General features: G+C 44.5%; 1 non-coding gene across 1 annotated transcript; it reads left to right on the top strand.

Moving 5' to 3' along the window:
- Positions 1 to 8,466: 8,466 nt before the first annotated feature.
- Positions 8,467 to 8,538, top strand: TRNAC-ACA (transfer RNA cysteine (anticodon ACA)). Its single transcript has one exon. It is a non-coding gene; the product is annotated as a tRNA-Cys (tRNA).
- Positions 8,539 to 9,389: the final 851 nt, after the last annotated feature.

The raw sequence follows: 9,389 nt of genomic DNA, 5'->3' as shown, positions 1-9,389 counted from the left end.
TAATGTCAGTGGTTTCTGTCCATCTTTTCCACTGTTTTCTTCTGTGTTGGCTTCACTCTCAAGCAGCTTCTCTGCTCCTTTTCCTTCAGTGATGGCAGATTGACCTAAAAGTTACAGAGGTGGCAGTGATGAGCTCAGCAAACCCATTGGGAAGAGAGGTTCTCTTTTCCAGTGGTCCATACTGTAATCGTGTCTGGTTGGACCAGCTGAGGTCCTATGTTAGTTTCTAAACCAATCACTGTGGCCTGGTTCTGATTCATGTGCTCAGGGGTGAACTACTCTGATTGGCCAGACCTTGGTCATGTGCCCACATCTGGAGCTGGGAGTGTGTTTAACTTCATCTGAAACATAGGGACTGAGAATGGGGAAGTGATTTTCCAAAACAAAGAAGTACATATTCTTACCAGAAGAGGAGGACTGAGTCCTAGACAGGAGAGATAAAAGATGAGAGGTCTGCTAAGGGGTTATGTTATTACCGTCCTCTTTCATATATTTAAAGCTGAGGTTCAGACAGATGAAATAATGATCTCAACACCATACATCTCGTAAGTGACAGTCTGATTCTGGGGTCTGAGCTCTTGACTACTATCCTTGAGTGCTGCTTTGATGAGAGAGGAGATGGCTCCATTCTTGGGATCTCTGAAGGGTTGTGGCATTGCTTGTAGCAATAAATATTGATTCATTTATTGGGAGCAAGCCTTGGATTAGAAGTCAGAAGGCATGAATCCTACATCTGGGCTGCCAGTTGTTGGATATGTGTCCTTGAGCAAGAAACGTGACTCTGAACCCCAGTTTCCTCATCTACTTATGGAGCAGAATAACATGCCCTCTGTTTACCTCGTAGGGTGGGTAATTGGATGTGAAAATGCCTCCGCATCTGCTGTTCCTTCTGTTTGTTGTAACTTTTCTTTCATGCTAAATTAGGTGCCCCCTCCTCTATGCTATTGCAAAGGTTTATTTATAAGTCCATTTTTCCCTGAGGGCATGGGCTCCCTCCCACTCCCTCTCTCCCTCTCTTCCTCCCTCATTCCCTCCCTCCCTTCCTTCCTTCTTCTAATGAAAATTTTTGAATACCTATTGCATGCTAAACATTGTGCTGTGTACTGGTTCATTCATCTGATGCTTGGCCCATAGTAGGTACTGTGCAAAATTTTGTTACCCTGAATCTTCCTGTCACCCTCCCAATTCACCAGAGAATGATCCCTCGATGATCTCACTCATTCTGCTTCTTGCTACTGTTAACCAACCAATAGGGATGTGTCCCAACCTTTGTGACACAACTGAAAAAAAAATCACAATGTGGATTTTAGGGAAAATGTACTAGAAAACATTAAAAATGAAAAGGAGAATGATAATTATCATGAAAGACTGTGCTTGGGCAGGAAAGTGATCGCACTGATAGACTCCTATGGAAATTGCTGACTTGGGCAGTTTTAGGGGGCAGAGTTTCTGGGAGCCCCAGTAAAACCCATGATCCTGACTGGGTACATTCCAGGCAGTTGGACTGAGCCCTAATCAAGGCACTGGCAACATATACCCTATTGGGTTTGAGAATTTCTGTGGACTATTGAGTGGCTCCCACTTCCCTGCTTTTTAGTGGTAAGGTCTATAGCAGTCTGCTTGGCTCACTGTGGTGGGTTGGGTGTGTTGAGGGAAAATACTCTGTCTTTTTAGTCCACAAGTCTGCAGATAAAGAGAAAGTATACTTGTTGAATTTCATGCAGGAAGCTGGACCCACACTTAGACTTGATTTAGACGACAGCATCCCACGTGAACACATGCATGCATGCTCAGGTCATGTTGGACTCTTTGTGACCCCATGGACTGTAGGCTGCCAGGCTCCTCTATCCATGGAATTTTCCAGGCAAGAGTACTGCAGTAGGGTGCCATTTCCTACTCCAGGGGATCGTCCTGACCAAGGATGGAACCTGTGTCCTGCATTGCAGGTGGTTCTTTACCTCTGAGCCATGGGGGAATCCTGACAGGATCCTGAGCTGAGTTTAATGCTCCTAGGAGAGCTCTTCAGGGGTCACTGGGAGTGGGTGGGTTTGTGCTGTATGTGTATAATTTGTGCCATGCAGGCAGACTGTAGGGGTTTTAAAACATGTCCACACATGATTTGACACCTCCTCTCAAGAGGTGCAGTCTGTTTCCTGTCCTTTCATCTGGGTGGGCCTTTGTGATCGCTGGGTAAACAGAATGCAGTGGAGGTGACACTGTGACTTCCAAGGTTAGATTAGAACAGAAAGGCAACCTCTGCTGGTTTCTCTTGGGATACTCAGTCTGGGAACTTTCTTCCCCAAGGATGGCCATCCTGCAGATACCATGTAGAGGGACCACATCAAGAAGAAGAGGTGTTTCTGCCCTCAGTTGTCTGAGTCTTCCCAGCCCAGGTGCTTGATATGTGAGTGAAGAAACCTCTGAGGTGACCAGGAGTCAACTACAATGAATGCAAGGGATGAAATATTCCCAATAGAAAGCTGCCTGGATGAGCCCAGCCAACCCTCAGATCCAGGAGTAAAGTAAAGGATTGCTGTTGTTTTAAGCACTGTTTGGGGGGCTTTGTTATGCTCAATAGTAAGCAGGTCCTGCTGTCAAGAGCATTTCTTAAGGAGGACTCCATGGTTTTCATTCAAGACCCTGAACCCCATTCTGCAAGTTTTAGTGCTGGTGCTTTCTTGGTCTTACCAGAAAGTACCAAAGGAAGATCCTCAGACAATAGCCAGGACTCATGTTCCTTGCTTATATGCTTGCCATTCTGATGGAACAGGCTGCTACAATATTGAGAAGCTGCAGTTGTCTGCTCGGACTGTGAGGAAAACCAACCAAGTTCTCTCGTTCTCAGGGATTGTCCATCACTGCCATCTATCATATGGCACTGAGATGCCATTGATTCTAGAACCCACTCCAATTCCGTCAGTCTGACAATGCACATCTTGGAATGATGATCTCAGGTGTAAAATGGGGATAATTGTGTCTCTGTGGGGGTGGGGGAGATCCCCAGCCCAGCTCCAGGCTTATGATGGACCCTCAGTGAGCATGGCTGTCAGCACAGAGGTATATTATTATATCGACTCTGCATAAGGAAGCGGATGCTGGGTAGTGAGTGAGGCATTGAAACCCCAGGAAAAGGACGTGTGAACTGGAGCAGAAAGTAGGAGAGGCCTCAGGAAATGGCTCAGCTGATACACTGCCAGGACCTCATGAAAAGCAATGCATCAGAAATGCTTTGGTTACTCGAGTGAAAAAAGCATATTAAACTTTGCATCTGGGAGCAGGGCTGCTCTAGCCAGGGAACAATGTCAGCTTCACTGAAAAAGGCTGCAGCCTTCCCTTAGCCTCAGGAAAGCCGGAAGCTGCCAAAGTGGGGCCTGTAGTGTTCTCCTGGGGCTGGTGTCTCTCCGGGATGCAATGTGTAAACATCTCAGGTGGTTCCATGTGTTGGCAGCTGTCCTTCTTGCTCTGTCTTCAAGTGAAGCCCTGTTCTCCCAGAAGGGGGCCTTGTTTATCCAGACTTCCCTCATTCCTCTGTAGGCAGCCAGGAGGGATGGAGAAGAAGGAAGTTGCAGGAAAGCAGCAACGGACTGTGATTTAGGAAATAAAAATAAAAATTTGTAGCTGCAGAATGCTTTGATCCAATGAAGACTTACTAGGAACTCTACCACAGAAAGCAGATCTTTAAAGGTGCTTCTTAATATCAATACTTTGGATAGCATTTTTGTAATATCTAGTAAAGCTAAATAAACATGGCACATTCTATGATTCAGCTGGTCCCCTTGTTCAGAGGTCCCCAACCCTCGGGCTGAGGACCTGTACTGGTCCCATGGCACGTTAGGAACTGGACTGCACAGCAGGAGGTGAGTGGCTCTGAAGGTAGGGGGAGTGAGCTAGTGAAGCTTCGTTTGCTGCTCCTCATCACTGGAATTACTTCCTGAACCACACCACCTACCAGTCCATGGAAAAATTGTCTTCCGGTCCCTTGTGCCCAAAAGGTTGGGGACTGCTGTCCTTGTTGGTCTATCCCTAGAATTGCTCCTCAGACTTTACTGGAGCGATGAAGAACCTGGGGATCTTACCAAAATGCAGAGCTCAATGGATCCTGAATGGGGCCTGTGGTTCTGTTATCCTGGCTGGCCTCCAGGTGGTACTGATGCTCGTGCCACACTTTGAGTAGCAAGGCCCAAGGGAACTGCTTTCTGAACTTTCTATCAGCTCTGCCAGTAAAATAACACATTTCAAATGGCAACCCAGTATACAGTTATCTATAATTGAAGCAGAAGTTTTATGAAGCAATACTTATTCTTGCCATATGATGCCCTTTAATATTTTGTCTTCTGCCAAAAAAGAAAAAAAAAAATAGCCGTGTTGACCACAAAGCCACTGAAATGATTTCATTATTCACCGGTGTGTCTCTAGCCACACTTTGAGAAACAGAACCCTGGAGAAATTCTTACACACCAGGAAGCAGGAAGGCTCATTGATGCATTGTTTGTAATAACAACAAAAAATTGTTTTTGGAAAAAGCAGAACAAAAGCAAAGATAGCAACCCTAAAGACCTATCCACATGAGAATGTATCAGTGCATTTGTGACATATGCATACAGTGGAGTGGTGAAAATAAGTGAATTTGAATCACATGAATCAACATGTATCTCAAAAACATCATTGAGTTAAAATTCAAGTTGAAGTATATGTGTTCTAGGACACCCTTTTAGAGACTGTTTAGAAATAGGCGAAATAATTCTATTTGTTATTTAGGAATTCATACATATGTAGTGAAGGTATAAAAGTGCATAAGGGAATGATTAACTCCAAATCCAGGGGACTGATTTCCTGTTGGGAGAGAGTGGATTTGGGTGGAGGTGCCTTTGGGGCTTCATTAGTATATGAACAGCTTCATATCCCAAGGTGGGTGATGAGTCCGTGGTGCTCATTAACTTGGTGTCTGTCATTTTTTCTTTTTTTCTTTTAATAGGCTAGAGGCATTTTGTAATAATTAAAATTTTAAAAAGAAAGAAAAAGAAAGGAGAAAGTGCTTGAGTTGAAGTTTGTAGGGATTTTTGTTAGTTCTTCAGGGCTGCTGTAATAACACATTACTAAAAACTTGGCGGCTGAGGACAACAGAAATTTACTCTTGCACAGTTGTTTAGGCCAGAAGTCGGAAATCGAGGGGCTTCCCATGTGGCTCAGTGGTAAAGAATCTGCCTGCCAGTGCAGGAGGCGCAGGTGATGTGAGTTCGATCTCTGGGTTGGGAAGATCCCCTGGAGGAGGAAATGGCAACCCACTCCAGTATCCTTGCCTGGAGAAATCCAATGGACAGCGGAGACTGGTGGGCTACAGTCCATAGCGTTGCAAAGAGTCAGATACAACTGAGTGACTGAGCACACACAGGATGAAATCAAGGTGTCCTTAGGGTTTGTTCTTCCTGGAGGCTCTGAGGGAGGATCTATCCCCTGCCTCTCTCTAGCTTCTTATGACTGCTGGTATTCTTTGCCTTTCCTTTGTTGTGGGGGTGGGGTGGGGGGCTTATCACTCCAGGCTCCATCCCTGTCTTCACATGACTTCCTCTCTGTGTCTCCAGTCTCCCTCTCCGATCTCTTGCAAGGATTTCAGTCACAGCCTAACTCCAGGATGATGTCATCTGGAGAGCCTTAATTTAATTTTTTTTAAATTAAAAGACTCTATTTCCAAGCAAAGACTCTATTTCGAAGCAAAGACTCTATTTCCAAGTAAGTTCATAGTCACTGGTATCAGGGCTTAGTATCTGGAGCAGAGCTGGGATTCTGGAGCCCATGGTTTGAAACTATGATTCCCTACTGTCTTCCATCAATACCTCTTTAGGTCTCAATTCCTTCTTCTCTTCAATGGGTCTAACAGTTCTGGCCTTTTAGGGTTTTTCTTAGGGTTCATTGAGCTGTTGTGTCTAAAGCACTTATCCTGGTCCCTGGCATAGAATAACTAGCAGTTGTTATTATTAAGGGAGGGGGAGTAAGGCGTGAAACATGGATCTCCCCCTTCCACCCTCCCTCAGACTGTGTGTGTTTAGCAGGATTTGTGTCTCACTCATTTTTGTTCATTTCATTTTTAAACCCACGTGCAGTGAGCACTTACTATGTGCTCAGCATTGCTCTTGATCTTAAGCGTGCAGGTAAGACTAAGACGCGATTCTTGTCTTCAGAATCTAGTATTTCCCCACTAAGCCCAGTAGGTGGTTTTATCTCCACCCCACCATTTCCCATAGTAGGCCCTCAAGGAATGCCTGCGGGATGAATGACTATGAATAAATGAATGCAGAGGAAGTGGGCCCCCTCACCAACCGCATCCATTCAACTGTGAGAACTGCCAGGACTAGTCCTGGGATAACAGATTAGCCCTGTCTTTCAATCAGGATGGTTTCATCCATCTGAAGGATGAGGATGACAGTATATTCTTTGTAAACCTGTTGGTGGCTTAATTAACTAATATTTATAAAGTACTCCTAAAGCCACATAAGAAAAGCAAGGTAAAAACACCACTATTATTGGTATTGCTCATTTACTTTCCCCCTGCAGCAGACCTTGCAAATGTGTTTCTTGAAACAGGAAGAGATAGTGTCTAGTTTTAAAATCATTAAACCCCAGTAAAGATCATCTGGACTTGCCTATAGCTCCGATGGTAAAGAATCTGCCTGCAATGCAGGAGACATGGGTTCAAGCCCTGGGTCAGGAAGATCCCCTGGAGAAAGGAATGGCAAGCCACTCCAGTATTCTTGCCTAGAGAATCCTGTGGACAGAGGAGCCTGGTGGGCTACAGTCCATGGGGTCGCAAAGTGTCGGACATGACTGAGTGACTAACACAACTACTAAAGATCATCTACTTGATTAGAGCCGAAGCCTACCCTTTCTTCTCTTTCCCAAGACTTTTTTCTTCATACTCAGGCGAGCTGCCTTGTTTTGGGAACATCTGCTATTGAAACAGTAGCTTTCTCTCTTTGTATCTGTCATTTAAGGGGTGTATTTCCACCAGAGTCTTCCTGGGGCTTCATCTGGACTTATAACATAGTTAGGAGGGCCACAAGAGCATTTGCATAACTAGCTGTTGATTTGAATATAATTTGCATAACCTATCTTGGTCTATGAAGTTGTATCTTATTTGATTTCTAAAAGCTTTGTCATTTCTGTTTATATAATCATGGAAGTGGCAAAGATCTCAGATCTCATGAGGAACTCATTCTCCCAGAGTCATTGGAGTAGAAGAAAGAGACATTTAACATCTACCATGTGCTTACAAATGTGATTTTGCAAATTTAGTCCACTGGTTCTCATATTTGGCTGCACACTGCAATTGCATAGAGAGCTAAACACTACTGATGCCTGATCCCCACCCTCAGAGATTATGATACAATTAGGGGTAACGAGGGTGAGGGTGGCAGCCTAGTATCAGGAGCTTTGCTGAAGCTGAACAGCTGTCTCATTGGAAAAGACCCTGATGCTGGGAAAGATTGAAGGCAAAAGGAGAAGAGGGCGGCAGAGGATGAGATGGTTAAATAGCATGACTAACTCAACGAACATGAATTTGAGCAAACTCCTGGAGATAGTGGAGGACAAGAGAGCCTAGCATGCTGTAGGTCCATGGGGTTGCAGAATCAGACACAACTTAGTGACTGAACAAAAACAAAGGTGATTCTAAGATGTAGCAAAGATTGAGAACTACTTACTTAATACCCATAAAAAACCCATGAACAACCCATTACCCCCATGTTAAAGGTGTAGAAACTGAGGCTTTGGACATCCATACTGTTATTAATGTTAATAGCTGATCATTTGGAAACTTAGTATATGCCAAATTATGCTAAGCACAGTGATATTTGTGCATATTAAATTTTTGCAACGAGTTTTTGAGCCAAAGGTTAATATTTTCCTCTTACAGATAAACAAACAAAGCTCAAAAAGATTATAATTTGCCCAAAGCCTTCCAAACTAGCAGGAGATCATTCACAGGAGAGAGATGACTGTGCTTAGATTAGGATTCGACTGTGTTGGGATTTGAATTTTGCTTCTAACCTCTGCCTGATGCCTGATCCAACTTGTATGTTCCTTAAGGATCTTCTCTTTGTCTTTTCCTGTGTTCTTTTGGCCTTCTCATGGTGCTGGAATCTTCACAGGCACCTGGAAAATACTGAAGGTTGTTATTGTGTCCAGTCGATAGTCATATCTGACTCTTTGTGACCCCATGGACTGCAGCTCACCAGGCTTCCCTCTCCTTCACCATCTGGAGTTTGCTCAAACTCATGTCCATTGAGTTGGTTATGCCATCCAACCATCTTGTCCTCTGTCATCCCCTTCTCCTCCTGCCTTTAATCTTTCCCAGCATCAGGGTCTTTTCCAGTTTGTCGGCTCTTCGAAATCAGGTGGCCAAAGTATTGGAGCTTCAGCTTCAGCATCTGTCCTTCCAGTGAATATTCAGAGTTGATTTCCTTTTGGACTTCCCTGGTGGCTCAGATGGTAGAGCATCTGTCTACAATGCAGGAGACCCAGGTTCGATCCCTGGGTTGGAAAGACCCTCTGGAGAAGGAAATGGCAACCCACTCCAGTACTCTTGATTTCCTTTAGGACTGACCAATCTGATCTACTGAGGGTTGGCATGAAGCAACTGGGACCAAGGAGTGGACTTTATAGCAAATAACCAAGACCTTTTTACTGATAGATCAGCACTCCCTCCCTTCCTGTCCCTTCCCACCAATATTTATTGAGCTTTGTGCCAAAGACACAAGCCAGACAAGGACTGTTATATAGCATCCATCATTTGTCAGCCAATATTGGAGCTTTGAATTAACCTGCAGAAGTCAGGCTGTTCTTTTTTCTTCCTGTAAAATGAACTGAAGCTGTTGTGAAGAAATAGTTTCAGCACATCAAAGGGAAGAATGGTGACTTGTTTTTATTTATTTGGGTTCATTTTTCTTCTTACTTGGGAAATGGCAAGAGGAAAGAAATTTTATCACATTAACTAGCCAAATATGCTCCTGAAATCATGAGTCGTTGGGTGCCATGCTGTTCAATTCAGTACTTTCTGAGCTCCTGTCATGTGCCTGGCACTGTTCTAAATGATGAGGACCCAGTAAAAAGTGAGGCAAATTCCCTCTGTCTATGGTGACCTGAATGATGAGAAGAAGCAAGTCCTGTGTGGATCTGAAGAAAGAGTCTGCCCTGCAGAGGCACCAGCAAGTGAACCCTGAAATGGGAATGCGCCTGGTGGATTCATGGAACAGGAGCGGAGAACGTGGTTCCCAGTGGCTTAAGCAGAGAGAGAGGGTCACCGAGGTGGCAGGGCCAGATCTCACAGTGTTCAGGAGCCATAATCAAGCATCGGAATGTTCATCTGAATGGGATAAGAAGCCGTTGGGTGGTTT

Source organism: Capricornis sumatraensis, chromosome 17 (assembly GCF_032405125.1).
Source record: "Capricornis sumatraensis isolate serow.1 chromosome 17, serow.2, whole genome shotgun sequence".
NCBI classification, from domain to species: Eukaryota; Metazoa; Chordata; class Mammalia; order Artiodactyla; family Bovidae; genus Capricornis; species Capricornis sumatraensis.
The sequence above is the reverse complement of the archived record's forward strand: the minus strand, read 5'-3'. Positions and strand labels throughout refer to the sequence as shown.